The sequence below is a fragment of the Ixodes scapularis genome, unplaced genomic scaffold (assembly GCF_016920785.2).
Source record: "Ixodes scapularis isolate PalLabHiFi unplaced genomic scaffold, ASM1692078v2 PGA_scaffold2__306_contigs__length_199485367, whole genome shotgun sequence".
Taxonomy (NCBI): domain Eukaryota; kingdom Metazoa; phylum Arthropoda; class Arachnida; order Ixodida; family Ixodidae; genus Ixodes; species Ixodes scapularis.
In genome coordinates, this window is record NW_024609857.1 from 158,599,244 (window position 1) to 158,605,317 (window position 6,074).

General features: G+C 45.9%; 1 pseudogene; it reads right to left on the reverse strand.

The window, feature by feature from the left end:
* Positions 1-520: 520 nt before the first annotated feature.
* LOC121836640 lies at positions 521-2,955 on the reverse strand (annotated as a pseudogene).
* Positions 2,956-6,074: the final 3,119 nt, after the last annotated feature.

Here is a 6,074-nt window from a genome sequence, read left to right on the forward strand (position 1 = left end):
GTGCCAATCCAAAAGAGGGGTCCTCGATACATAGTTGGTTGCAAACCACTGTGTTAAGGTTTAGTTTGTATTGTAAAAGCAATTTTGCCCGTTGCAGCAGCACAATGTTAGAGACTGTCAATGATGTTTGCTTGAACATCCCACAAGATACTATTTCTTATTCATGTGGCAATTCTCCTTGCATTTTAGCATGTTTTTTTTTAATTATAGACACCTGACGTACCATGTCAGCAGCATTTGCTGCCATGCCAGCATTCTGCATAGCAGGCAGTGCTGCAGGTTGAAGGTCAGCAGCCAGGGCATGGGCAGCTGGCAGATTTGGGGGAGGGGGGGGGGCAAGTAGCAGGGGCAGCTGCCAGGGGGACAGCAGCCACCCTAAGAAGGACCGCACCCAAGGGAGGAGCAGGAACCAGGGTAGGGATTTCACTCAAGGCAGGATGCAGAGCCAAGGCATGGCCAGCTGCCAAGAGAAGGCTCATAGCTGAGGCAGGAGAATTCACCAGGCATGGGTCGCCGGCCACTACTTGAGTAGCACCATGATTAGAAGCAGCACCAGGGGCAGGTGGGGCTTCGACATGGCACCTGCAGTTCCTTTCATCACCTGCAGAAGGCATCGAACAATGAATAAGCCCTTTGTTCTTATATAAAACTTTAAAACACCATACCTTTCATCAGAGATTCTATTTTCTTTATTACTATTTCTTGGAGGTTGAGGTTCAGCTGCCTCAGTTGGCGAGTTTCCTTTTCCAACACCAACACTCGCCTCTGTGCACGCTCGTACTTCTCTCGGACAAGTTCCCACTCGCTCTTCTCCGGGTTTGTTGCACTCATTTTTCCTTCTTTTCATCGCCAGGATCTTCATCAGGTCGGGCTTGCTTGCTGAGGTTTACCTCTCTTTAATGCGTTTCTGAAATTGAGCAGATGTTACTCATTTGTTTCACACATTCAGATCTGCTTTGAGCAACATAGCAATATAGCTACCTTCTGCACTTTGACATTTTTCTTCTCTGTGGTTGAAGAGTCCTTCTCAGAATAGTCAGAGCTATCTACAATTTTCCGGACACGCAGTCGTCCCTCCTTAAACTTGGATTTCAGATTCTCTTCGGAGGCTAGGGATGATCAAATATATCAGCGTGAAATAAAGCAGAGCTTTGACTGATTATATAACTAAGGAAACAGCTGTCAAAACCTTACTGGTAGGGTTCTTAAGATTCCACAAACATTCGTTTTTTCAGGTGCTGAATTAATTTGTTTCTCTGAGCAACTGTTTATATTATTTTAAAGAGATTTTGTTTAGTTTAGAAAGCCCACTGACAAAACCTTCTGGCTTTCTCTCTCTGCCAACATTTCGGTTTCACATAGCCAAGCTACTCTGTGGTTCTCAAAGGTGGGTCTGCAGAACTTTTGGTGTTACGAAGGCATTTAGGGTTTCCCCGAAGCTCCGGCGTGTAAAGTCCAGCCATGACTCATTCACAATTCCGGAAACCCAAAAACCTGCAGAAGGGCACCTGCTTTCACTCTTCCCCTCATTTTCTTCCGACATACCTGGTCCTCTTACCACCCCACCCCCATCCCCACTGCATGGGGTCCTTCATCACCTCCGCCAGTCGAAAACGGGTCCGCGATCACTGATCTCTACTGTAGTTAGTAGGTTTGATCGCACATCAGGAGCCCATCGGCGGCACCACCAGCAGCCATTGCTTGACACCAAGGCAATACACGCAAGTCCATGTGAGAAACACACGAAATTAGGAATACTGAAGCTTGTGTGCGGTGCTCCAAGGCAAGTATTTATCAAGTGTTCGAACGCGATTAAAAGAATCAAACATGCTGGAGCACCACCGACTGTGAAGGGGTCGCTTGCTTCAGTTGCCAAATAAATGACTTGTTCATAAAATGAACGACACGCTCGTTTTAGTTCGTCTGAGAAGCCCTCACTGCAGTTCAAAGCAAAAGCTTGCTTGAGAAGCACTCAGTACAAGCGCTTGAAAGGATGCGAATGTCCCAAGTAAAGGCCTTCTGACTTATCGTCTGCTAAGCTCTGATGACTTCGAGATCACAAACGACTCCACATGGACTCCAGGCACCCTTCGGTCATTGAACCGCGTCACAGTTTACGCCCAACAAAGTCGCAACTCTCGATTCTCAACCACAAAACATTTATTTCAAAAAGGTTGGTATTCAAAGTATTATGATATTTGCACCCAGAGTATTAACCGTCATTCTCGGAAAACACGATAAAAGTTTCATCGTCGAGAAGAACCTAATCAGGTCAGAAGTTGCAGTTTTCCCAGTTTTTTCCCGTAGAGTCCCATGCATAAGCTGGTGTCAAGCGACGGCTGCCGGTGGTGGCGCTCGACCTTAGCAAGACAATCAGTGATCCAGCCTACAACAATAGAGATTAGTGTTCGCGACACACCCGTGGTTGAGAACCACTAGTGCTATAACCGATCCTTTCTTCAAGGGCACAATATTCTGAAATTGGGAAGCGATATGGATTGTAACCGCGCGGTGATCTGTTCACGCGATTAATGTTCGCAATTTCAGAAAGTATGTCGTTTAGAGTATTGATGTTGTAATTCGCACGTGCAGCAATACGATATTGCACGATGTCAAGCAGGGCGTTTGAGTCAGAAGCCGCAAGCATGTTCTTGCATGCACTTAGCGCGCAGCACACGCTGCGCGTGCAGGGCGGGGAGATAAAGCCGCAATGTTTTGCTGACAATACATATGTGGTACGCGGACAGCTTTTAAACACTGGAACTTACCTCCCAACAGAAGAATACGGTCTTTATAAAAGTCACTGTTGCCATCATTCCCAGTCCATTTCACGTAGTACTTCGCTTTGCCATCGTAGTCTTTCGGACCACTTGGATCGAAGTCTTTGATGAAAGATGAAGGCACAATTACTTTTGTTTTATCGTCGATGTAACGCACATAGGCGTAGGTTGCCATCGCGCACAAATTACCTTACGAAGACCAAAGAACCAGACTCGAGGTTATCCAAAGTAACAAAGAAGCAGCAGAAAAGTCCTAAGACTCGACTCGGCTTGGCTTTGGATTGCAATGAATTAACACGGTCCCATATGGAGAGTGCTAGGGAGAGTGAAAAATATCAAAGGGATCGTTCGCCCTTTAGAACAAACAGTTATAAACATTTATTAACCTTATATTTTATTTTGGTAGAAACAAATTAAAAGCAAATTGTTGTTCTACATGCAGTGTCCACTTGCAGACGACACACGTCCGGTTGGCACAACCGAAAGATGGCGGCAACATTAAACGCGCCTCTCTAGAGAGCCTAGATTAAAGAAAACACAAATTGTAAAAAAGTTTTTTTTTTTTTTTTTTTTTTTTACAGGATGCGTGTACTCCGTCCGCTTTCCTCCTCGCTACGTGACAAGGCGATGCATGCGCACTTGCGGGCAATCTGCTCAGGACTCATGGTTTGAGTTGGTCCCTCTCTTTGATCTAGGCTCTCTACACTGCTCTACGGTACGCTGTTCCAGGCAGCGTCGGCAGCGTGGGCAGCTCGCCATTCATATCGTCCTCTGCGAAAGCTGACGTCTGTCGGCTCTAGCCGACCAGACACGTTTATTGTCTCAAAGGTTGAAAGGTGTTTATTTTGTTCGTGAAGTTCCATCGTGGTGCCGACGATCTCTTCGACTCTGCTGTCCCATATGATACGGGCAGTCCGGGTACGGGGACAGCGCGACATCGGGCCCCACTGTAATAAAAGCTAGCACCTCCCCGTTCAAGATGCAAGTTACTGGAATTTCTAAGTCCCCAATCATGTTTTCGAACCGGTCTTTTTAAGTATGCATTAAACAGGAGAAAGACTATATGCATTAAATTTGAAATAAGGTGGTGAACTTGGCCAGTTGGGTGACCTTCCACATGATGGGGAAAACAGCTTAGAAAACGCAGACTAAAAAGAACAAACACGTCCTGTCGTGTCTCCTCTTCTACGTAGTCCGAATTTTCTGAATTGTTTTCTCCATCATGTATTAAACTTGAAACTCAATAATAATGCGAGGCTTAACGCAGACGCTTCGCGCGCCATCGTGGAAATTAGTATAAGGCACCTGCTCGGTGCCCAGATTTTCTTTTATGTTCACCTAATTTCTAACTTGTTGAAGGCATTCTCGAAATGGCAGAACAAATGCACGAGGAGAGAGGCGCTGTCAGACGTACGCGTCAGAAAAGCGTCAGCTCCGACAGCGTTGGATTTTGTCAGATTATATCTTTCTCATCGTACGCTTGATCCCAACACTTTATTTAGACCAATGCATCTTACAGTGCGGTCACTTTATTTGCTTATTTATTTAGACTGCCCTCAAGACCATCAATATTAGGGCGCCATCGGCAATCTATAATGAACCCCCACTTCGGTCGGGTTAGCTTTGATCTCACTGAGGCATATTGAGGTATTTTGAAGCCGCGTTTAGGGTGCCTTAAAATAAATAGGACTACGAGACTGCATGCACGCTCATGATCCTGAGCGTGCAATCTCGTGACTCTGTTCGCTCGCCAGGGCAGGACAGGCATACACATGACACCCGTACGCGCACGACAGACGCGTGTGTGAGTGTCAAACACAGTTGAACGATCGTGGACAAAAAAAAAAATACTTAAAAGGCTCCAACCGCTTTGACGAAATACCAATACGCTAGCTCCTGGATACTCCACCAGGCTAAAAGTCAGACCACGTGGTTTCACACAACTTGCTGCGGGGTTGAATCTATGTTCAGGTATACTCCGTTCACACAAGACTGCAGACGGAGCGCGAGCTCCTAGCTTTGGGACACGCATTTCTAGAGCAAGCCATCCTTCTGTGGAAGAACGTTTCAAAGCAGCGACCTTGAGCTCTGCTTCGCTTCCTACGTTGATGTCGAAAACACATATGTATTTTCCTCTGTGTCCTCGGTTAATTTTGCATTGTTTCTGTTAACTAAATAATAAAATACACCCATGTGGTTTGTTTAGTTTGCTCTGTAGGGGGAAAAACGAGCGCATTAGTGAACCAGTAGCACAAACGTTTCAGAGAAGGCCGAAGGTTTTAGCGAATGTTACCGCGAAAAGTTTTAAGAAGAGACAACGGAACGACCGCTAACTAGGCCTGACGACCAGAAGTGAAAGTGCAGCAGACATGACCAAACACTGGACTTTAGCTACTGGAGTAAGTCTGAGTTAGAGTTAGTTACTCTGACACCTGGCAACTTAGCTAGAACTACGCTGAGTGCGGGTAGGTTTTTGAGACTTTTTTTGTCGTTTCCTACTTTTTCTGAACGCCAGGGGTGGCGGCTTTAGCATAGAGCGAGATCGAGTAGATTTTGGGAACACGGCCAGTGCTTTGTTTTTGCACTTTGTGTAAGCGGCTCTTGTGCCATGCCCGCAGCTGCGTGACTGAATGTGGCTCTTTTCTGTTAACGGGCGCTGTTTTCCTCCGAAACTCTATGAATATGAGCTTCTCCTAGTGAACTGGGTTTGTCTATGGAAGGTTCGACAACACAGCTTTCCCCATCTGCTGCAACTGTGTCCAAAATGATCGAGAAAACGAGGCCCTTATGAACAGTATTTGCATCCGGGGTCTCAAACTCCGATCCCGAAATCGACAAAATACGCCCAGTAACAAGACGCTGCACATGGGAACCACGGAATCCTAAGGCTGTCAAACCAAGCTACGGTAGACTATTCGCGGGTTCGGCCGGCTAAATGCAAATATTCAGGCTGGGCTACGACCAATTTTTATGCTCTATATTCTTTAAATATTATTAGAGAGTTTTAGTAGATCGTTCCGATACCTCCGATAGCCCCGATAACGATACTAAGTATGCGCAAGGGAGGCGGTGGCGGAGTATCGGGATATCGTTATCGGAGTCATGGGAACGATCTACTAAAACTCTCTAATGTGTCCGGCCTCGGGTTCACGATAGTGGCGGACAATCGGCCCGAGTTTGCACACACTGTAAACGCGTACCAAAAACCCGCGCAAATTCTAAATATATATATATATATATATATATATATATATATATATATATTGTTTTGAAGGTGCAGAGCAAACACCATAA